This window comes from Anser brachyrhynchus, assembly GCF_964034855.1.
Source record: "Anser brachyrhynchus genome assembly, chromosome: 2".
NCBI classification, from domain to species: domain Eukaryota; kingdom Metazoa; phylum Chordata; class Aves; order Anseriformes; family Anatidae; genus Anser; species Anser brachyrhynchus.
Genome location: NC_137695.1, coordinates 46,104,606 through 46,129,055, shown reverse-complemented (window position 1 = coordinate 46,129,055; position 24,450 = coordinate 46,104,606). Strand labels below are relative to the sequence as shown.

General features: G+C 43.2%; 1 protein-coding gene across 3 annotated transcripts in view; it reads left to right on the top strand.

Annotated features, from left to right (window-relative positions):
- Positions 1-24,450, top strand: part of CPNE4 (copine 4) — a 290,530-nt gene that overhangs the window by 42,274 nt on the left and 223,806 nt on the right. The window contains exon 1 of one of the 3 annotated variants that reach the window (XM_080581752.1): positions 5,852-6,001. The exons of 1 other annotated variant lie outside the window; for it this stretch is intronic. The gene's annotated coding sequence lies outside the window, so the exon portion shown is untranslated. Of the gene's footprint in view, positions 1-5,851; positions 6,006-24,450 lie in introns of those variants that run through there. One more of the 3 variants, XM_080581751.1, reaches the window with a different exon arrangement.

Here is a 24,450-nt window from a genome sequence, read left to right as displayed (position 1 = left end):
TGGGCAGTGAGAAATGTTTTTATTCAGAGGGAGGACTACTTTTATTGTCATCTTTATTGATTGACTTGCTGTCACTAAGCAGTGTTGGCTTTGTGAGAGAACACAATAGAAATGTATATACTGGAGAGGGGTAACAGCACCACTGATGGCAAAATGCCCTGGGGATCTCTTAGCAGGATGGCCAGACAAAGCTAAGGCTATTTTGTGTATCTCTATCACCATCCCTCACCACTTTCTTTATATTCCCTTCTTATAATTTTCTTCAAATGCATGACTTTTTCTTAGAGTGATGAGGATATCTTTGTCAGTCTCAGCCTTTACCCCCTCAATTCTTTCACTTGTCACTGCCTAGGGATGTCAAATAGCTCATCAGGTGACACTGAAGTTAATACAATCTTGCCAAGTCAGTGGCATCAATTTCTGTGTCAGTTATTGCTTGTGATTCTCTTGCTTGGCATGACTCTTGTCTCCTGAGAGCTGCTAGGAGCTACTCAGGCTCCTTACCATCATGCCATGGCATGAGTAACTGACACACAGCAGTAGCAGGCAGCATCAGATGGTATTGCTTAGCAGGGCCAAAGGAGCCTTGCTAAACAACACAGTGCCTTCCTTCAGGCTAATGTGTACCTTCTTCACATCACATTACCCGGCAACCCCATCCCACTGACAGCACTGATGTCAGCTTTATGGGTAATTTGTGCCACTGAGCTGTGCTAAGGGATCCTGGAGTGATTAGGGATTGAAGCCAAGATGCTCATATGAAAACACTTTGTTTTGAAACCAGGATCTGAAAAAGCAAGAGGATTCAAGTATTGTTGTCTGCTGAATATTGCTACAGATGAGTGATAAAAGACAGCGTTGTCAAATGCACAGAGTATCTTTGCTGTGGGCTTCATTGTGAAATTTGTAGAGAGAATCCAGAAGAAAGTACTCTTAACTGCAAAACAGTGAGGGCTTTTCCCCCAGGATTATTAATGCGTGTAAACTTACTTCAACAAACAACTATCATTTTCATGGGAAATTCCAGCCTTGTTTTCACCTATATTGGAAGTAAAATGTTGGAAATACAAATTATTCAGACAAGTCAAATGTAAGCAAATTTATTTACAAAAATATTGAAAAGCTTTCCTTAGTTTTCCAAGTGTTTTATTTTTTATTTTTACTGTGTATGAAAACACAACAGGCAGTAAAATTAAAAACAAAATTCAGCAAAATGAAAACCTGAAATAGTCACTTTTTGGTATGAGTCTTTCCAAGCCATGAAAAACATCTCCTCACCATTTATACTGTCATATATACAGTACTTGAAAACTTTTGTTTCAGGGAAAAAATAATATTTTTTCTAATGGAAAAGTATACAGTTGTAAAGTTTTTCGTCAATTCTGGTGGAGACAAGTACAATATATCTTTGATACGAGGGATTTGAGTGAAAAGCACTGCGTTCCTACTCATAAATGAATTGGTCTGCTCTAACTAGGGTAAAACTGGCAGTGTTCTTTAACAGTTCAGAGTGATGAATGAAAATGGAATCTGATGACTTTGAACTACCTCAGTAAAAACACAGGCTTTCTTTGACACTGGAAATAAAACTTTAGACATGTCCTCTAACAATGCATGGGCGGGCTGTGGGAATTGAGGGCACATTTGCTGTCTCTACCTGCAAGGGAAGCTCAGCTTTCAGAAGTCAGTGAAACATTTGTACAGAAGATGAGTAACAAGGAAGTATTGAATTTCAAGGTTATCCTCTGTAAGGGTTCAGATGCTGTCATGCATCATAAGATTGCCTAGTTGATTTGTATAACCACTAGGATTCAAAGTTACAGATGTAGCCCCAGTTGTTTTTTTGTGCTTTTTAAAATGATTCTCTTGTTTTAATTTTCTCTAATATGTTCAGTAACTCCAAGTCCTGTGAATGCAATGTTCTGGCAGAGGACATTGGGAACTGCTGGTTAAAATTCTGCTGCCAAAATTATGAGAGTTCTAGGATAATTTCCTGGACTGGGAGATCAGTTCCTCTCTGGACGCTATCAGAGCTGCCAATGTGTATCTATTGTGCCTATCTACAACATACAGAAGGACCACATGCAAAATTAAGAACAGCACCATTGTTGACAAGAAAAAAGCATCTCCGTGCCACCTGCTCAGGTTGACTGTTGTATGTAGAGATTCATAACTCTAAATTTCAGGAGAATAAATCTTGCCTTTTTTTTTTGAGTAGTGACCTCATTAAAAATAAATTTATGGGAGGAAATGGAGAAATGGAGTTGTCCCTGGATCAGCACAGTTCAAAGCTGAGTGTTAGGGCAGTATATGTGACTTCTGGTCCTGGAAACACCTTAAAAGGACCCTGGTTTTCAGAAAGCAGCTGATTAACGCCGTTTGAACCTCAGCATTTTTCCACATACCTAAACTTTAAAACAAAAGATTCCCTCTCACTAGTCATTGGGCAGATCGAGCATTTGGTCTCCAATGTGATTAACCCAGGCTTTTTGCAAGCAGTGGTGTCAGTGAAGTTTCTAAATGGAGTCTGGTACAAGTCTGGTAGAAGTCAGGTGCGAATGACAGGTGAATGGCTGCAAAGGCAACTGACACCAACTTATATCAATTTAAAAGCTTTTAAAACAGCAAAAAGAAAATATATATATATATATGTATTTTGTATATATAATATATATATAAAGAAAACTTTCCTGATGTGCTTTTGAAGTTTTTGTTTTCTCCTGTTTACAGGTGGTGTGGCTGCAGGGCTAAGTGCATCAAGCTATACAGCGGTTATGGGCTCAGGCTGTGCAGCCTCGTAATATGGGCAACTGAACAGCACAAGTCGTTCTCAAGTTCTCAAGAAAGTATTTTGAACTTAACATGAGAATATGCTTTGTATTCTCATATATCATCTTCTTAAGAAGTATAGGCTAAATAAAACTCCACAGGCAAGTAAGGCAACCATTTGCTCTGCAGTTACAGCCTTGTGGCTTTAGACACTAGTCACCAGTGCTTGTATGTTTGAGAGTATGTGTTGGCTTGGAGTGTGAGCTGACTTGTCTCAGTGTGATAAGGTCATTGCTGATCTGCACAGCTACCAGAAATGAGCATGAAAGTTGTAATGTGACAGTGTAAAAACAGGGAACAGCCCTGCTCTGGTTATGAGTGGAGGCCTTCTGAAAGCCCTTTACATCTGTCGCCTCTGCCACCCTGGCTTGCACTTGCATGTCTGTGTCCTGTTGAACAACTGTGCTGATTTACTTGTGTTCATCAGTTTGTTACTGATGAGGTTGTATAAATGGATATGAAATTACTGGTGATTATAAAGTTTTGATTTTGCTGAAGCTGTAGGTGCAGGGAGGTTTAATTGTACATTTGTATCCTCTTTTTGTGATAACTGCAACTTGTACAGGGCATGGGCACAAGGTGTGATAGATCTTCGTTTGTCAGAACTAAGGACTGCTGGAGAGATAGTGATTCCAACTACTCTAAATCTTCTGTTTAAATTAAACATCTATTGGTTTATGTGAGCTTAGCAAAAGCAGCACTTGCACTGCAATGACGACTGCTATTGGCAAACAGGAATATCATCTCTCTCCTCTCTCTTTTTCTAAACCAGTTTTGGTCTACTGAAGATATTCTGATGCCACCCACAGGAAGAAGCGTGTACTTGTAGCAGTTCTCGTCCTAATTTACAGCAGCTCTCTGTCCCGTTAAGCGTGCTCTAGCAACACTACCAAGTAACACTAGCGAGCAGAGGAAATGTCAAGGCACGTCGCTGTGTGGGCACATAACTACAGGGTGACATGCAATGCTCTTGTTATCTCCATGCCCGAGAATGGGAAGTATGATTTGAGTGCTGGAGCAGAAGATAGAGAACAGAAATCTCATTCTTAGCGTTCATCCTGACTCAGCTAAGTGCAGACTGGGGTTGGATCCTGCTCCCTCCTCTCACAGTTTCTCAGGTGGTAGACTCCAGTCTACATCTGTACAGCAAATACATTTTGTGAAAATCTTGCCAAAACCATTCCCATAGAATGTGCTGGGTTTCTGACTGTTTTCCACAGTGCTGAGCAGACTGTCCAGCATCCTGGTGTGCTGGGAGGCTGTGTCCTGCTACCAGGAAGCAGCTGCAGCCTGCTGACAGCTCCCAGCCAGGACACAGCATGCAGAGTCTGGAAACCAAGCAGCCTTGCCCAACAGCTGCCCAGGGACTGCACATACCTACCCCTGGAGATATGAAGGGAGTTCCTCTTGAGGCTTCACCAATAGGTCTCGGTGCTTTCCTTCTCTTCCAGCTGTACTGCAGTACAGGGCACTGTGGTTCTGCTGTTATTAAACTAAACAGGTTGTTGAGAGCCAAGTAAACCCGAGGGAAACCTTGGCTTTCTGGAGAGCTTGATCAGTTCTAGGGTTAGGCTATATGCACTAAGTATTCTAAAATCACAGCTTTACTTCTACAAAAATACTTTTCTACTCACCTCTTCTTTGTTACAAGGGAAATCATACTGAGTAAGATGATAATTTGTACTTAGATGAGTTTTATGTAAAACTCACTGCTCTATTAAAGTAAATTAAGTTTAGTTCTGTGGGTGGATAAATACAATGACTGATCTTTGATTTTAGTGCTGCGAACAAATTTACTGATCAGCAATATTTTTTGCATGATATGCTCAGTAAAATGCTGTCATTAATTTGTACTTTATCTGCATGGTGAAAAAAAAATCAAGTTTATAATGTATATTTCTAATATATGCTTTTGATGCTGGCAGTATTACATTCAAATCTCTAATCGGAGGGCCAGGTTTTCCTAGCAGGGGTTTTCAGCTACACTGTAAGTGGTTTTTAATATAGAAGAGTCGTGATATTTCTGGTTTGGGCTAGTGAATGTGTTTGCCTGCTCTCCATTTCACACTTCTCAGTGCTCGGGGACAACATTCCAGGATTTGCCAGCTCAGCAAACATCTGACATTAAATTCATGGCGGAAGAATGATTTGTCTTTGTTTTGAGGTCCTTTCCTTTCTTTGACTATTTGCATCACTAGAGAAATCTTCCTTTCACAAATGTTCTATGCATACATCTTTATGCCTGTTCAGGGGAGGGCAGGATGCGGCTGCAGCATCTCTCTCTTGGTGCATATGCTACAGGAGTTCTGTCATTGTCAAATACGTGGGCCTGGGAGAGGCTTATGAATTTATCTTCATCAAATTCTTGTGAGATAGGGAAGAGAAATTAGATTATACAGATGGGGAGCCATGACACAAAGACGCTCTATCCCACAAACACGTAGGCACGTGTTTAACTGACAAGTGCAAATCCAATTCTCTGCGTAATCTGAGGATTTCTGGGAAGTCAGCCAGGCTTTTCACATGAACATGCTTTGGCATCACCACAGCTGCTTGGTACATGGAGAGCTGAGTGGCCACCATGGGTGGGCAAAGTCAAACAGCGAATCCTGCTATCCTCACTCCCCATGCTGTGTTTTAACTGTAGGAACTATTTTGTGCTTTGCTGGGGCAATCCTCTCCCTTCTCCCTGTTTGGGTATCCACAGAGACCAGGGGTGCCTCAGCAACTAAGGCGGTGCTGCTCTTCCCTCGGCCTGCGGGCGCAGTGCTTGCTGGCATGTGGATGTGACAGCCTGCGTTTAACCTCGTGCTTCACTCAAATCAGGAGGCTCTCTGGAAATACCCCTTGGCCTTAAAGTCCACCTGTGCTCACAGCACCTCAAGCAGAGCCGTGCTCCTCCGGGGGCCGGGCGGCTCCGTGCCCGCCTCAACCCCCAGGCGGCGCTGCCGCGGGCTCGGCCGGGGCCGGGGCGGCTCCGAGCGGGTGGGGGGAGCTGCCGCCCGCCTCCTCCATCCCTCCCTCCGTCCCTCCGCCCATCCCCTCCCCTCAGCGGTGGAGCCGCCGGGCTCCCTCGCTCCTCTTCACATGGGGCTCGCCCCGCCGGAGGGACAGCGCTCCTGCCCTGCCGCCAGCCGCTGACGGGGAGCGGGGCCGGGACCGAGGCAGGCAGGCAGGTAGGGGCGGGCGGCGCCCCTGAGGGAAGTTGGCGGGCGGGCGCGGGGGGCTCTGCCGCCCGTTGGCGTCGGTGGTGCCGCTGCGGCCGTTGGTAACGGCACATGGCGAGGGGGAAACCGCTGGGGCAGCCGCACAACTTCGGCGAGCGACCCGAGCTGAGGGAGCCCGGGGCGCTGAGGGAGCCGTCGCCCTTCTCCCGACCGTGCCGGGTTGCCTTTGGGTTGTCGCGTTAAAGGTCGCGGCCGGAGAGCAGGTCGGCTATTTGAGAAACTGCTTTATTCCTTTTTTTGGCTTGTTCTACCGAAGATGGAGCGTTGGTGAGGTTGATTTCTGTGGCTGCTAGATTAAACGCGGGACAAATTCCTGATGTCGTTAAAGCGAGAGTTACGGGTTTCTAGAGTTCTTGTAATCTCGTGTTCTCGCAGCTCAAAATAAACCTTTTAGTTTCAAGGCAGAAAAACGGCTCCGGCTCTTGCCGCTTTTGATCGATTAGAGCTCCTTCGTGGAAATCGGCAGGGAGTTTCGCCTGATTAGGACCTGTAAAATTGTCCTGAGGTTTGTTACACAATGGGCTGTAGGCACGCAGCCTGGGCTCCGTTAGGTAACTTGGCATCTGGGGCTCCTTTTTGCTGGTCCAGCCAAGTGCTGTAAAGTCTTGTTACTTCAGGTGCTTCACTTCAAGGAGCCAGCCCCTTAAACTTGGGATGTCTGAGAGAGAGGGATCGCCATCCTGTCCTCCTTAAGGAAAAATAAGTGCATTGGCTAAACGAGTAACAGTCTTTGATCATACTGAAATTCAGAAATGTTCTGTGTGTTTTGATGGCAGTAAAGCCAACTGTTTTCATCCTGAAGACATTTTATTCCCGGATTGTGTTGCAGCTGTGCCTCAGAAGCCCTAGTCAAGAAGCAGGGACCTAGCTGTAATAAGATGAGTACAGGCACATGTACTCAGTCAGCCTCACCACTAAAGAGCTTGCTTTCTTGTTGATTTATGCAGAAACCTTGCAGAAAGCAGAGAGCTGCTCACAGAAAAGCTTGCTGGTTACCAGTTTCCCCATGTGTGAGCTGACTATTCAGTTATTGCTGTTCTGTTTTTTTCTGTGTTCCTAAAATACCTGACGGTAAGCAGATATAGGGATTCCCGTCAGTTGCTTGTGGAACTTTTTTTTTTGTTACTGCAACTGCAAGTGTTGCTGTAAAAATGCATTTGTTAGGGTGTGGAAGAAAGGAGAATAAAATGGTAACTTTCTTGTACTTAAAGTAGTAGCAACGTAGGACCGGACTGAAGTGTGGGGAGCACTCCTTGTGCTGTAACTGCTTTAGGATGAGAAAGCTCTTTTGGGATGGCAGTTCTCCAGTTCATTCTGGGGTCCTCAGAATTTCAGGTTGTGAGTCTGACTGGTTCTTTGAGTGAGAAAGAAGCACTGCGCTGCATTGAGCGTAGCTCAAATGCAAGTTACTGGAAAGTTTCATATAGCCTTAAAACCCCTCTGAAGCAGGTGTATTTGCTATGTTTGGGGCAGTTGGACTTGGTTACAAAAGAACAGGTAGCGTTTCTGAAGTAGGGCATACCAGTGTAACTGTTAGCTCTGGTGCTTAAGTGGTGGCATTCCCACATTGAGACCTCCATCTGGTAGGAATATACGCGTAAAAATTCAGTGTCTGTAGATAGACGTTTAGGGATTGCTAACCTCATGGCCACACTGGAGATTTGGATACCTGATACCCTGAAGCACATGCCTCAGTTTTTTTCCATAAACTTACTCTTAAGATCTTTTCCGGGCTGAAACCTTAAGAGGAAAAAATGTCACTGAAGTTAAGCGTTCAATAAATTTATTTATTTTATATAAAACAATCAACAAAGAATCTTAATAAGCATGTGAAGAGTACTAATAGTTTGTTTAGCTGAGCTATCAAGCCTAACTTTGGGGAGAGATTTTTCTAGGATAGTGTGCTCAAAGGTACCCCAGTTTAAAATTCTGCAGTGAGTTGACTTATGGTGAGCTAATTTTACGAATAAGAACTTGATGTTTGTACTTCTGGCAGAAAGTCTGTGGACCAACTCTCTTCTTAGCAGCATGCCAAAGCTCAGAGCTCCTGATACACAGACAAGCTAATGGTGAGGTGCTATGTGTCTGAGGCTGTTTTACAGAAAGCATTATGTAGCAGCCATCAGTGATGTATCACAATTGCTGGTTTATCTTCACAGGGGTGGGATAGGAAAGTGCCATGGATGCAGAGAGACTAAGTGCCTCGCCGAGTCACTTAGGAAGCCTGAAAGAGCAAAAAGTTGAAGCCAGGTAGTAAAAGCTCTAGACTGGCAATCCTACCTGCACTGTCTGCCTTCGTTGCTATAGACTGTTTGAATTATGCTTTGAGAGAGGCATTGCTAGTTCTTGCACCCAGTGGTTGGCTGGGAGTGTTTGAAGTTAAAATGTTTTTCGACTATATGGCTTTCTATGTCTCTGCATGCACGTGCTATGTGGTGGGCAGCAGTATTTTATTGTGGTGCTTCCCTCTTCCTAGGCTTGCTATATGAATGTTTTAAAATGACCTGGTAGCCTCAGTACGGAAACAGCACTCTGTTAATGGATTGTTAGGGTGGGGAATCTGAGTGTGAGATACCCCGTGGTCAGCATTATGGTTCCTGATGCAGCCATTAGTCAGCAACACTTCGCATAAGTATCCAAACTAAAATCTAATATCATCTGCTGTAGTATACTTCATCAGTAAGGTGACTTGAAGCAAGCAGAAAGTTTTGAGGAAGAATACTTGCCTGCAAAGAGCTGAGCTGGGATAGCTGTCAAAATGGTAACAGCATTTTTGTACTTGAAAATTGTAACACACGGTCAAAAAAGTAGCTAAATAGCTGAACTTTTTTTTTTTTTTGTACAAAGGTTCTTGACAGGAAAACCTGAGCAAGGCACATTGCTCTGATCAGCTCGACTGTTGTCTGTGCTTGGGACTGAAGTGTCCTTTGCTAGTGCGATTGCACACATGTGAACAGCAGCAGTGGATGCTGGCTGTTGGCAGTAGGGGCATTTATTCCGCGTAGGCTCAGGTTTGGGCAGCCAAAGACCCCGAGGCTGTCTCCCACTAGTCAGCCAGTTGTGGTTTCTGCGTCTCCCACAAACTAATAAAAATAAATTGTGTTAATGTCCTTCTGCTTGTCACTTTTTCCTGCAAACACCGAGGGCTGTAAAGTTGCCTTCTAGCTGCAGTTTGAGTGCGTTCTCCACGCTGGTGCGGGTGTCCTTACGCAGCGCTGATTTGCAGAGCAGGGAAGTCTGAAGGTGGCATTTGTGCCCTAGAAAAGCTGCACAAGAGAGAGCGCCAGCGAAGTGCATGCTAACACACGTTAGCGCTGCGGCGGATGAGCCTGATTGCTCTGCTGGATCCCAGCCGTGCCACGTTTCCGCGCTGTTGGGCCACCTGAGCCGCACGAAGAGGCTTCGTGCCCGCCGCCGGACAACAACGGAACCGCAGCGTCGCCAGAGCCTCGATTTAGGCTTTGCCACGAAACCTTCCCCGAAGTTCTCCCTTTGTCCGGGGCGCTCCAGCGGCCGCCCCGCGCTGAACCTCCCGGCCCCGGCGCCGCAGGAGCGGGGCGAAGCCGCCGGGGGGCGCGCAAGGAGCGCCCGGGGCCGCCCGGTGCAGCCCGGCTCGGCCCAAATCGGCCCCTTGGAGGCCCGTCCTGGGGCAGTTCGCTGCCGAGCCCGGCTGGGGAGGGCTCTGGGGAGGGGGTGGCCGGCACCCAGGCCGGTTAACGCGGCTCTGGGCGAGCTGCTGGAAGAGAGGTGTAGGGCAAGGCGAGTGCTGCTTCTGCAGCTGTTTGTGTCTTGCCGCCGGGTCTCATAGGGGCTTGTCTAGCCAGCACCAGTTTCCCCTTCTGGCTGGTGTCCATCCCTTAGCTTGTTTTTCCCTTTTCTGAGCTCTTCTTACCACCAGCCTTTCCTACCTTCCCAGCCCAAGCCCGTCAAAGTTGGAAACGAAAGGTTTGCCTGCTTCTTTGGGAAAAAGGGGGGCAAGAAGCACCTCAGGACGGAGTGCTAAAGGACCGCTGGCCGAATGGACTGTTTGTGGTAAGAGCAGTGAGTCCAGGCTGTAGTTCCCTTTGTGACTTTTGTAGAATGGCTTGGGTTGGAGTGGACCTTAATGGTCATCTAACTCCAACCCCCTGCCATAGGCAGGGATGCCACCCTGTAGACCAGGTTGCTCAGGGCCCCATCCAACCTGGCCTCGAACACGTCCAGGGTTGGGGCATCCACAGCTTCTCTGGGCAACCTGTTCCAGTGCTTCACTACCCTTACAGTGAAAAATAAGCACCCTTTAAGTATTGAAAGGCCACAGCGAGTTCTCCCTGGAGCTTTCTCTTCGCCAGGCTGAACATCCCCGGCTCTCCCAGCCTTTCTCCATAGCGGAAGTGCTCCAGACCTCTGAGCATCTTTGTGGCCCTTTGATTTCTCATTTATCCTCAGTAGAGGCACATTCTTCAGATTGATTCAGGGGGAATACCTACAGAATTTAGCTCGCTAATGAGTGCCATTCATGGATCAGCAAAGGTTGTAAGTGGCTGTTACGGAGAGTTGCAGTAGCGTGGAATAAGATTCAGTTTAGCTGAACACTGGACAGGTAGAAAACAGATATAGTATAAGCAAAAAAAAAAAGTTTTCTTAGTGGAAAAGATTGTGAGCTGTGGAATTTTCTGGCACAATACCTGTGCAATTAATCCATACTTTCCTCATCTACTGCCTGCTATAATTTCCTCCAGTGCATTATTTACTGTGAATTAATCACTAAATGTTAGTTGGATTGTCATTAGTTGTCAGGCAGTGAGACAGAAATTCGCTATGCATCTGGAGAGGGCAGGGCACCCTTCTCACAGGTGGTAAAAGCCAGTTGTTTGGCTGTGGGGTGCACCTTTGACATGGGTGATACTTGAGATTAATTTCTCATTTGTTTGGTCTTCTGTTTGCAAGAGGAAAAAAATCCCTGAAGTATTTTGTCCAGAGGCTGAATATTGTATTCTTCAGCAAGATCTGTCCCTGTGGCTCAGAGTAATATCAAGTAATAGGGTTGTTAGTATGTTAGTTGCTATCTAGAAAGATTCTGTCAATAAGCATCTGGATATTTTGATACATGCATAATTGGATTGTTGAATAAACAATATCTTGGGGAAAAATCTGCAGTGAAAGAGTATCTGTACAGTTAGGTGAAGGAGGTGAGTGATTGGCACTGATGTCGATGCCGTTAAAATCCTTGGCAATGTGGACAAATGAATAACCCACAGCTAGCAGGATGCTAAATAATGTAGACAGCTGTTTCTTATTTGGTCTTATGCTAATTGCTGTGAAAAAACTGCTGCAGTTACCATTGCATTTGCCAGCTGATGGAGTTGCGCATCATTTGTATACTCCTGGTGCAAATGTTGCCTTTGTACATCAGTCTTGGTAACAGATAGAAACAGATGCTTTTACTTGGTGATAGTGAAAGTTTTACTATAGTGAAAGTTTTATGGGATCATTAAGTTTTACTGAGAAAGATTTAAAATGACATTTGGCCAGATAGGCTCAGCTTTGCATAGTGATGAAAGAAATGGGGAAATATATATTTATATTATATATATGTATATAATATAAAATGTTTGCTCAGTAATAGTGTGTATATATAAACTGTGATAATATTTATGTGGAACTAGCATATAGATGAAAAAGAGGAGAAGAGCAAGAGAAACAGGAAATAGGACTAGCCTCTCTGCCAGGGTGGTTTAATTAATGTCCAGTTCCCTGTGAGGGGTTGCAGGCTTGGAAAGTGCCTGGGTATGGGTTTTTTTCCAACTTGTAAAGGCTTTCAGTCTTTTAAGCTTGTATTAATGGTCTGGGCTGAGGCTCAGCTTCCGTTACCTGGAAGAAATGGAAAGTTTGCCATGCTACAGCTTGATTTTTATTTTGCAGTTGTATAAAATACAATATTACGTAAGCGTTGGGTCCAAGTGAGAGCTGGCCATAGCCAAGCATAGAATGAGCAAGCAGAAACTTTTAAGGCATGTGTAACGTTCTCTGAATTTAGGAAAAGACCTTTTGTCTTTTCAGCCAGATCAGCTGCTGCTTGACTAATTTTAATTTTGCTTCTCAGTGTGACATAAGTATTCTTTTTTTTTTCAGTTCTGATTTGATATAAAAGATCTCATGCAATTTACAGGAAAAATGGCAGCGTATCAGCCCTTCCTCTTCATATCAAACACAATATTATCTTCCAGAAGAAAGAATTGTGCCATAGGACTATAGAATAGTCAGAACTGGGGGAGGTGGTGAACTTTAGAAGTCACTTTTTCTTCACAATCTCAGATACCTTCTGCCCCTCTCTGTTGAGGGGCTAAGATATGATGCTTCAAAATAAATGCTTGTTGAACTGTAGTTACAACATGCATATAAAATGTCAGATGTAGAAAACAAGAGACTAAATCATCATTTGTATGAAGATGTAATGAATGGCTGATTTATAACAGCATACACAAAAAGGTGTGGAAAAATGTTTAAACAAGTGTTTTTATGAGATTATACCTTAGTATTGAATTCAACATTGTCTCACGTCTGTAATGTTATAAAGGTCAAGAAGGGGTGACACGACATTGTCTGATTATACAAGGAAATCCTTTTTATTGGGGTGGAATTTTCAGTCTTGTTTATAGGTGGATTGTGCTCAACTATGAACCTGTGGAAGAGATACCACAAAGTAGACCTAAAAAAGACCAAATAACAAATCCAGTCAGTATGAAAAATAAATGTAACTACAACATTGGATAACACTGACTGCAAGGAGAATTCTGTTAGAGAAGTGGTCTTTAGATGATTCTTAAACGTCTTCCGTGGACTGATGAAAAAAAGACTGTATTCCAGTTTCTGCGCATGAAGATAAAGCATCCAGTTCATGGGGACTTGATATGATCAAAGACTTTCTTATTTTGTCAGTGCACGTGTAACAGTAGAATCTTAAGAAGTATTCTGTGCACTTGGTCAGCAGCAGAAAGACTCTTGAATGCTTGTCACTCTTTCAGACCCTGTCAACCAGCCCCATGGGAGAAAGCTACTGCAGTTAGCTGTAACGCTCTCCGTTTGGTCGCTTTGTTCACCCTTCAGTGTGTGTAAAAAGACTGAAAGCAGGATATGTGCAACTTTAAGCTAGTTATTTATTGATTGAGATGTGTGGCAGGTAACTGGGACTACTGAGCTACCAGGCAAAACATTAACATACCACCCCTAGGTAAGGCATCTGGTGAGGCTTTGCTGGCCCGGCAGTTGTCAATACTTGGGGAAGGCTGGCTGATTGGGCTCATTTTCAGCATTACTCACTTGCTAGCTTCTGTGTTTTGTTTGTTTGTTTTTTTTTTTTTTCCTTCCACTTGAGTTCTTGAACTACTAACCACTACCATTGTCTTAAGGTTCTTATCCATGGCTGCAAATTTACTGTTCTTATCTATCGTGGCTCTAGTCTAAGTATTGTCACGCTGCTTTCTTGCAAGCTGGCAGTTTCCTTAGAAGTTTCATCCAAGGTTATGCAGTTTTGCTGCATCAAAACTAAGCCTTGGAGCACAGACAGCTGAACCCCTAGGAGGAAGATTCACACAAAGCTGAGGTGTGAAATCAGGATAAGCTATACTGTGCTGATTCCCTTAGGAGGACACACAGTGAATAGTAACTGCAAGGTTATTTGATCTACTTTCAAAATAACTGGATGTCTGCAGGAAAACTATGCAAGTTGAGCCTACCCTGTGCTGGACTCTTACTCATCAGTGTGTTTTTGTATATATTTGACACACACGTGGTTTATAATTGGTTCTTGGCCTGGGGCTCATACAGATTGCCTGTGGTAGGAAAAATTACAAAAAAAAAAAAAAGCCCTTTGAAAGAAGTAGAGGATAGAGGAAGGTGAGGCTTAAAATGTTGACAAAGGATGTAAAGGAACAATGGAGGGGGCAGTCCAGTAGGTAAAATTGAAGAGAAGGGAAAATAAGAACAGGTCTTAAAAAGAGAGGGTAAGATACTTAAAGATAAGGAAAAGATAAGGGGGTACAAAGATCAGAAATTACAAGTAGGTTTTAACAAAGAAACAGTGGGTAAAATTCTGGCTGTTGCGAAATGCAAAGCTTATATTGCCTTCACCAGTCGTGTCTTGGATGTCAGGAAAGAAAGAGAGCTTGACTTCTTTTTGTATTTGTAAATTTACAGATTTTGAAAGTTTGTTATCTGCAGTGAAAAATCAGGTGAAACACCAGGAAAAAAATTCTCACTTGTGCAGTAGTGTAACTGGAAAAAAAAATTCTGAAGAAAGCGATTTCCATTATCTGGAAGTTTTCAGAACAGCAATCGTCTGCCATGGGTTTTTGGGTTACAGTTTCTTCAGTTTTGGGGGCAGTTGATATTTCAGTTGCATCCTTTGTGATTTTTATAAACTTGTCCAGAAAAATGACTGAGTTATGCTTGATTCTTTCCACACAGATGGCAAAACTTGCTTAAAGAAATTGTTGGTCTCCATGCAGCATGTGAGGGAAGCCAACATATTTCTGATATAACATAGCAAGAGTTAATATTGTGGGAGTAGTCTGTGTTTTTTTTTTTTTCTGTGACCTAAGATTTATGATGGGGTGCATCAGGTAATGGTACTAATTTGTAAGCCGGCTATTGATTTTGCTCTTTTTGCTGTTCTAGTTTAGCTAGAGAAAAGTATTTATATACATATATATAGAAAGAGACAACCAAAGCAGCCCTGTATAGCTTGCTATTATGCACAGGTATTAGCTTGACATCTTTGGAAAAATCCACCCTTCTTCTGCTGTTAGAGTTATGTAAAGTGTGATGTGAGTGACTTCCCGTGCTGCTTATGAACAGGGACAGAGAGTGTGCTATCTTCATCTGAGAGATGCCACTTCAAGCTGCAGACTTGGTGGCATAAGCGTTCATCAGGTGTTACCAAGGTGGCTGGCCTGACACATCAGTCATTTTCTAATTTCTGCAATAAAATGTAAGTAATTGGATTGCTAAGGATTATTTTATGCACCAGAGTGGTTATGTGTGGTGTGGGATTTTTCCTTTAGTGAAGTATTTATCCTGAGAGTAATGAAATTGCAGCAGTTACAGGACAACTTCCAACTAGTTTTGGTTTTGGCAACAACAACTGAATGGATCACAGGACTGAATACTTTGCAAAATCCCCATTTTTATCAGTGTCTGGTGCAGAAGAAGGCTTTTCTTCCATCCATCTACGATCTTTGCTTCCTGCTGTAGCGAAACAACAAATTGTGGTGGTTCTTATGTTGAACTGCAATTTCTTCTAGCAGCATTCTTTCCAAGTGTTCACCCAGTTATATGTTGAATTTGCTGCCTGAGTTAGTTTTACTTTGTTTGTTTAAAATAAACAAAGAAGTGAAGAATATTGGAAACCATTTGGTTCAAAGATCAGTAATAACTTTTTTTGAGTTAAAAATGTTGTCCTTAAAATGTTTTGGTGTTAATTGGTCAAAGGGGTGTATTTGAAGGTTGGCAGTGATTCTCAGCAGAGTTGGCCGGGAGAACTTGTAAAAGTATCTATTCTTGTCTGCAATGGAAATTGCTTTGGTTTGAACCAAAGTTAAAACAGTTTAACCAGTGTTAGTAGAAACTAGTTTCATAGTGAAGATGTTTGTTTCCTGCCTTAAACAAATGTTTAATTTCTGCATCTTGTTACTTGTGATGTTAATGTATAGTTTCCTGTCCTGTTAAGTTTTATCTGGCCTTCTCTTAATGATATGTCTTTCTGCCAGTTTTCTTAGATAAATATTGCCTATGTATTATTAAGAAATTCTAAACCTGGCCTGTACTAAGTATAAGATGAAACACATCTCTGACAAGTGATAATAATGAAGCCAAACGTGTTTTGTAGGCACGGTAGGACATAATTAACAAAAAGTGTATTTTTACATGACTTGAATTTTATTACCTTCCTAGATATAATGCATTTTACTATGGGCAAACAGTTGCTGTATAATCCCTCTTTAGTAAGTAACCAAATTTAATTTGCTTATTTGCACTTACGTCTTGGTAGTGTTTTATTGTGGAAGTAGTTATGTTTAACAACCCATTTAGTGGGTGAATAATTCTTTCAAGATATTGTATCCATTTCCCACTAACCATTCCTGACTTGTCAGATACTAATTTTTTAAAAGGGTTGACTTTTAGACATGTGACCAGAGGCTAAATTGCAGTTGAACGAAATAGCACAGAGAGGATATTGAGGGTTTGATCAGTCTGAAATGGTCCACTTCTCCTGCAGCCTGAGAGAATCAGGGAAGATGAATACAGCGAGTGACTTGCTTTGTAGCTTATCTCTGTAACTCCACTACAAAATACGAGCTGCAGTTTAGAAATGCTCACAAAGTACCACCGTGTGAGTTGCCAGTAGCCTGTGTGAGACCTGTGAAAGCAGCAGTGCCCAGTGGTTTCTGAAAGATGTGGGAAATGAAGGAGAGAGTAGCCCTAGCATTTTTCATACAGCTGTTGCCAAGAAGCTCCAGCTGAACATAATATAATCTCTTATTGACTGTGGTTTCCTTGGTTTAGTGAGGATATAACTTAGACCACAAATTCAGTTTCTGTTAGCTAATTCTGATGTCACCTATCCCTGGCCTTGATAGTGAAGAACTTTTATAGTGTGGATTTTGTGGGGTGTGTGTGTGTGTTTTTGTTTTGTTTTTATTTCACTGAGTATGGATACTGTAAGCAGATGGAAACCACCCAGTGCAACTGAAGTTGGAAAATAAGTTAAAGTTCAAGTCACTCATGCGTTGAAGGGTAGGAAAATTAGTGTACAGTTAAAGGCTTCTGTGTAATCAAAAGATTGGTGTTAAATGTTCATAATAGCTATGTGTTTGGAGGAAAACTCAGAAGCTGACCTCTGTGGAAAATGTCTTGCATTAGCGATCAGCATAAAATGTCTTGTGAGCCTTGTAAAGAACGAGGGAGTTGCATTTGACTTGTTTGGTTCATAATACTCCACCAAGGAGAGTGGCTTACCAGGATGTCGGCTGCTGGCACCCATGAGCAGCAGAAGGGCAGGAAGGCGTTGGTAGGGGTGGAGATGGATCTGTGGAGTTTCTTGCAGGGAGTCCTACCCAAATTGTCTGTTAATACCTTCTCACCTGCCCATGTGTTTAAAAGAGCTCCTTGTGGCAGCTCCCACAGTAAAATCCCTTGTGTTATCTAGGTGTGATTCATGAGAGCTGCTCTCATCCCTTTTTTATTGAATGATCTCTGGGGTTTCTCTTTAACTCTTGGGTAGATGCTTTGAAGCTGTGTGAGGATGCTGGTGTGAGGCTTTTGGACTAAGGAGGCTGCACATTCCTGTTTTAAAACATAGTATTGTAGAATCATAGAATGTCTTGGGTTGGAAGGGACCTTAAAATATCATCAAGTTTCAACCTCTCTGCCATGGGCAGGGATGCCACCCACTACATCAGGTTGCTGAGGGCCTAATCCAACCTGGTTTGGACACCTCTAGGGATGGGACATCTACAGTTTCTCTGGGTGACCTGTTCCAGTGCCCCACCACCCTCTGAGTGAAGAATTTCCTCCTAACATCTAATCTAATCTCCCCTCTTTTAGTTTAAAACCAATCTCCCTTCTCCTGTCATGATCTGCCCAAGCAAATAGTTGCTCCCTGTCTTTTTTTATAAGCCCCCTTTAGGTATTGAAAAGCTACAATAAGGTCACCGCAGAGCTTTCTCTTCTTCAGGCTGAACATCCCCAGCTCTCTCAGCCTTTCGTCACAGGAGAGGTGCTCCAGCCCTCTGATCATCTTTGTGGCCTTCCTCTGGACTCACTCTAACAGCCCCACATCCTTCTGGTACTGGGGGCCGCAGACCTGGACGCAGCACTCCAAGCGGGACCTCACAAGGGCAGAGCAGAGGGGGACAATCACCTCCCTCCCCTGCTGGCCACCCCTCTGTTGATGCAGCCCAGGACGCGGTTGGCCTTTGGGGCTGCAAGCACACACTGCTGGCTCGTGTCAAGCTTTTTGTCCACCAGAACCCCCAAGTCCTTCTCTGCAGGGCTGCTCTCAATGAGTTCTCCCAGTCTGTCCTCGTGTCCGGGATTGTCCTGACATAGGTACAGCACCTTGCACTTGGACTTGTTGAATCTCATTGGGTTCATGTGGGCTCACTTCTCCCGCTTGTCCAAGTCCTTTGGTTTTTAGCATTAGCCTGCTCTATGTCTTCATAATATCTCTCATGAACAAAAAATCGGAGGCAAAGATATTAAGAGGCTTTTGTTCTTAAGTTCTTACTTGCAAGGTGTGAGGTTTAGGTATTTGATGTGAGTAGAATGCTTTGAAAATGGAAAGTGTGACAGAAAACAGTACTTTCTATTATATTGTTTCTCTAGGAGTTTATCATGAAGTATTTGGGGATTTGATTCCAAAATATTAGTTAGGTTGTGACTTTGCACCTGCTGAGTGATCTAGGATAAAATGTATATTCATTTATTTCGTAACCAGTGAACTCTACTGACTTCTAGTTATTTCCTTGAAGAACAGTTTCCTTACCCAACAGGATTGCAGCAGAATTACAGCATTTGCAGGGCCCAGTTTTGTGAGTCTATTCCATTTGCCTGCATCAAAAATGGAAGTTACAGAAGTTTTACTCATAAGGTGTCAAAAAAAACTGAGCTAGGTAGAAAACAAAAAATAGAATAATAAAAAACCACAAAAACCAAAAGCCACAGTATGACACAGTTTAATATTATACGTTGTTTGTATTGTCATCTTGGTTTCTTGTTAGCTTTCTTGGTCTCCACTTTTTTCTGTCCTGAAATTAAATGTGGACATCTGAAAAAGAGGGTTTTGTGTTCTATTTAAGGGAATGATCTATAAAGATTTTCAACTGAGCATTATTTTATTATCAGAGATAAAAAAGGATCTCTTTTTATAACTCATTTAATGTCTAGTCCTTAGTTCTACTAAGCTCTTACTGCTAGTGTATTTTAAAAGAGAATTTAAGGTTTTTGTGGTCTGTCTTCTCCGTAACCATATTTAGATTGAAACAGTTGAAAAAAAAATACTTCTAATTATTTCAGAGTTATATAATAACTGTTATTTTTCTAATTATAAAGTTGTACTTCTAATCCATTGACCTGGATTGAAGCAGATTTGCTTTCTGGCTTTCATGTGTCAGAAAACATTTATGTTTACTTGCAGAGTACAGCAAATAATGTGTTTTATTTGGTTGTTTGGCCAGTGAGCCAAATAACCTCAAATGCTTGTTTGGATTGTTCTGACACAAATCTTCACCTAACTTGGTTTTCACATTAGTAAGAATTTGGAAGGGTCAAATGAAATCAAGACAAAATATTCTGATTTCATCTGAAGTAGTTTTCCTGGCAGCAGAACACGAGGGTCCCTGGTCATTTGGTGTACAGGCCAGTGGTCAGAGCGATTCCTGTGGGTAGACTGAAACTTTTTTTTTTTTTCCTGTGAAATACTTGCTTTGGAGCTAGGCCAGTAGATGCGAGAATCCCGTCTGGTTTCCCTGCTCAACCAGCCATGGTGGGGAAAGGAGGCACCATGCCTCAGGCTTCAGCCTGGCTCCGTGTTGCGTTGGATGTTACCCACAGGAGCACACCATCTGTGGGAGAGGCCAAGACAGCTCCACGTGCTGGGCTGCTAGCCCTAAGGTTGGGAAGGAGAGAGGAAAGCCTTTGAATCCTCTTGGGTAGAGGAAGGATTTGAACCTCCCCCTTTCCCATCCAGGACCAATATCATTTGGACAAAAGGAAGGGGCTGGAAACAACTCTGTGCTGTAAATTTTTGCTCAGTTTTTAGTTGAAAGCGCTTAGCAAGAGGGGTGAAAATCATCAATCTGCCACTTGGAGTGACAGACAGACTGAAACTGTAGGAGTTGGAGGTTTTTTTTGTTTATTTTTTCCTAACGAACATTCGTGTCAACTTTCCCTCTGCCCAATTCAGCTCGCTTGGAAACTCCAAGCGGTATTGCTATTGCACAGGATATTACAAGCTCTCAGGGACGGTGGCAACTCTGTTTTTTCTGCTCTTATTCCTGCAGGCAGAGATGAAGGTATTCTGGGGAAAACAGCGTCCAAGTGCGAGGGCTGTCAGGGCAGCAATGCAGGGTCACAATCTGCCTTCAGTCCCTCTCAGGGTGTCAGTTATGTGAGGGGTGTATTTGGAAGTGGGTTTTTAGCCCCGAGGGAAGGAAGGGGCAACATGAAAGGCTGAAGGGGGAAGAAAAGGTAGGGAAGATTAAAAAAGAAAAACTGCCTTTGAAGTCACAGTCTAACCAGCCTGTGAATTCTTGCAAATGTTGAATACTGTTGTTCCTCAGTGTCTTGGTGCTTGAGTCACAAGCATTGCTGGGAACCAGGGGACAGCAGGGTTATACTGTTTGTTTGCAGTTGTACCACGGATCTGTGGCAGTGTAGCATCAGAACAGGGATGTTTGGACTCCCAGCCCAGAACACAATTAGGTGCATTTCCCCTTAAAAAGGGTTTGTGTGATATTTTATGTGTATTTGAGAGAGAGCACAAACCTGATCGCAATGTTATGTTTTATTTCTATTCAGACAGATTAAGTGACAGGTGGAAATAGTTGCCTATTGTATTTCAGTAGCGCATATGCTTTTGGGCTATGTGGAAGCACTTGTGGAAAAATTACTATTTATGAAGAGATTTAGAGCCCTTTGTCTTCCGTGAGCTATTTACTTCTTCAACCGAGCTAACATCTATTAAACTTTCATTCTAAGTATAATACCCACAAGAGTCAATTTAGGTAAACTGCAGTACCTCTTTCTAGACTAAAAATTGCTTTGCAGAATGGACGTAGAAAAATCCATTAAATTAATTTTTCTTTTTCTCTCAGTCTTTATAATATGTTGAGATTAAAAAAAATAAAATTGAGAGACTAGGGAAGAAGGGAAGAAAGCTCCTTTGTCAGCTACATAAAGGGGCAGTCAGAGCTATTGTGTGTACAGTTTTTTTAATCGTCTTCAATTTTCTTTTCTTTTAATTTGAATATGTTATCATGACTGCAAACTTTCACACTCCCATTGTCATAAACCATAGCCTAATAACCTTTAGAGCTCTGTTATTTTCCAGCCTGGCCGTCAAATGAGTGTTTGGAAGAATGTTGAAGACCGTGGCTTAAATCGTGTTTCAGTGTGCTGTCCTTTACTTCCAGTACTGTATGTTATTTTTAAAGCCACATGCATTTAGACGTGGGTGATGTTGGAGAATCAGCATCACCTTTGATTGTTACCAAGAAGACAAGGAGCTGCATTCAGTTGTAGGCAAGAACCAGGATGTGGATGAACTGTGCAGCTTCCTGAGCTGAGAATTTGTGGGGCTTGGAGGGGAGGGGAGCACAGATGCAGGTGAGACCTCCTAGATATGGGGGCCCTGGTGGGGACACTGCGTGGATTCGAGGCATGTTGTATGGTAGTGGAAGAGGATCTGTCTCCAGCCTTACCCTGATAACTGCTCACAGGTGTTTAAAACCCCGTAGCCCAAGACCTAGCTGCTAAGAGGTATGTCATAAACAGCAGAAAGAAGCACCGTGCATCAGACAGGGGCCTTGGGGAAATATTAAGGGATGGGACCTCAGCCCACAAAAGTCGGGGAACACTTTTTCCTTAGCCACTAGGGTATTTATAGTGAGATTATACAAAAGTTTTAGTGGGTGGCTATTTTAGTGGCTATTCCTATGCAGTGCCCTAACATTTTTTTTTTATCAGAATGTTTTTAAGAAGCAAAAGTAAAAACACATTCTGGGACTTTGTACAAGGGTTTTTCTTTGCTTCAAGTCTGTTAATGCAACTTTAAGTTATTCATCATTGCAAGATGGTAGGGCAACACTTGTAGGCCATCAGTACATGGTACCATTATCTTACTGGACAAACTATAGCAACAAAAACAAATATTTACCTGTACTTCAGTGATCTTCCTGCTCCCATCATCCAAACACTATCAGCTAGTTCCAGTCTTAGGAAGAGTGAGTCATGTTACCTTGCTGGTATTTGCCAGGGCTCTGTTACCAGAGATTGTGACTATAGAGCTCTGCAAGTAGAAAGATTTTTAAGAATATTCTAGTCTGCTTCAGGTTGAATCTCTGAGCCTAGTTAATCTGCTTTGTGCGGTGCTGGGTTCGAATTGGCCCTCTGACTTTGCTAGAAGGGGATTAGAGAGTACTTTCTATTATCGGAGCCGCAGGGAAAGGACAATTACAAGTTTAAACAGCACAGCTACCTATAGAACTATGTGGAACCTGTGATATGACATCAGTGTGTGTATCTTCCATCAGTACAGATTTAAATGTGTAAAATTGCTTTTACTGGTATGCTTAAGGAGGTCCAAGCTATACTAGCAGTAGGTTTGGTTTAGTTTATCCTGAGATAGGTTATGGCCCTGGAAGAAGTGTTGCCATGTTTTGGTGTCTTGGCAAAGTCTACTGAGTATAGGCAAAGACACAGTGTTGATTCCGTCATCTCACCTAGATTTGATTATTAAATAAATAAATAAAAATCTCTCCTTAATCAGCATCCAGCCTTATCAGGTAAAGCAGTGTTAACTTGCTGCAACTCCGAGTTGATAGAGCCTAAAGTGATTTTTCAAGGACATACATCTATGCAAGAAAGATGCGTCTCTGTAAATGCTCAACAAACCCAGACAAACATCTTCTCAATCTTGGTCCCAAAATAACTAATTGTTGGTGGCTTTTTTATTTTTTAATTAAAATACATATGTATGTTTTTCTCCTCTATGTGTGCTATACTGTGCTGGTAGTTTTCTAGCAAACCACAGTTCAAGATGCAGGCTTCATATTCTTTTTGTTGTTTTCTCACATGATGCTTTTACCATCTATCTATCTTTACAAAATAGTTGCATTTGACTCTAGCAGTTGTATTTTATGAGTTGAAAGTCCTTTTTTTTTTTTTTCTCAACGGGAATCTGTGGCATAGTGTTTAATGCAACATAAGAGTGAAGAACCTTTTATAGCTACAGTCCTTCCCTCTCCCCCTGTGGTGGGTTTACTCGGGTGGGCAGCTGAGTTCCACAATGGCCGCGCTCTCACTCCTCAAAGAGGAACAGTGAGAAAATATGATGAAAAGGGCTCAAGGTTTGAGATAAGGACGGGGGAGATCACTCAACAATTATAGTGACAGGCAAAACAGACTCAGAGTAGGGAGACAGTAAGATTTATTGCCTATTACTAACGAGCTAGAGAAGTGAGAAACAAAGGAAAGAAGCCAAAACCACCTTCCCCCCCTATCCACCCTCTTCCACCTCCTCCCCCCAAGTGGCGCAGGAGAATGGGGGAATGGGGGTTATGGTCAGTCTATAGCGCTTCTTCTCCGCCACTCCTTCTCAGTCACTCTCATCCCCTGTGCTGTGGGGTCCCTCCCAGGGGATGCAGTCCTTGCTGAACTGATCCAGCGTGGGCTGCCCGCAGGCAGCAGCTCTTCAAGAACTGCTCCAGATATGGGTCCGTACCATGGGGTCCATCTGTCAGGAGCAAACTGCTCCAACCTGGATCTCCCATGGGCAGCAGCTCCTGCCAGGTCACCTGCTCCTGCATGATCTCCTCTCCATGGGCTGCAGGTCTGGCCCGGAATCTCCTGGCTCTGGCAGGGGTCCTCCACAGGCCGCAGCCTCCGTCAGTGCAGGTCCACCTGCTCCACCGTGGTCTCCTCCACGGGCTGCAGGGTGGAACCCTGCTCCACCGTGGCACTCCATGGGCTGCAGGGGGACAGCCTGCTTCACCATGGTCCTCACCACAGGCCCCAGGGGACTTCTGCTCCAGCGCCTGGAGCACCTCTCCCCCTCCTTCTTCACTGACCTTGGCGCCTGCAAGGCTGTTCCTCACTCCTCTCACTCTCCCAGCTGCTGTGTGGCCACTTCCCCCCCTCCCCGTTTCATAAATCTGCTCTCACGGAGGCGCATACAACGTTGCGGCTTTGGTCAGTAGCAGGGCCCTTACCAAACATGGGACAGCTTCTAGATCCTTCTCACAGAAGCCACCCCTATGGCCTCTTGCTACCGAAACCTTGCCATGTAAACCCAATACGCCCCCTTCTACCTCCCCCTTAAAAAGGGCCTCTAGCATACTTTAAAGTAGCAACAATCTGGAAAGCTGTTTCAAACAATTTCTTAAAATTCCTAAATCTTTCATATTATCATATTTCTATACATGAAATATAAGAGTTTATTTACAGGATGAAGTAGCAGATCTCTTGGCAAAACAATTTTAAGCTCATTTTATTAAAAAATTAAAATATTGTACTAATATTGCAAACCACTTGTCAGCTGGGCATACTCCATATGACAGCCTTAAAGTAAGCTTTTTTTTTAATAATCAACATATTTGACATTTGGAAGCACTTCTTATGGTTGTAGTGATTTCAT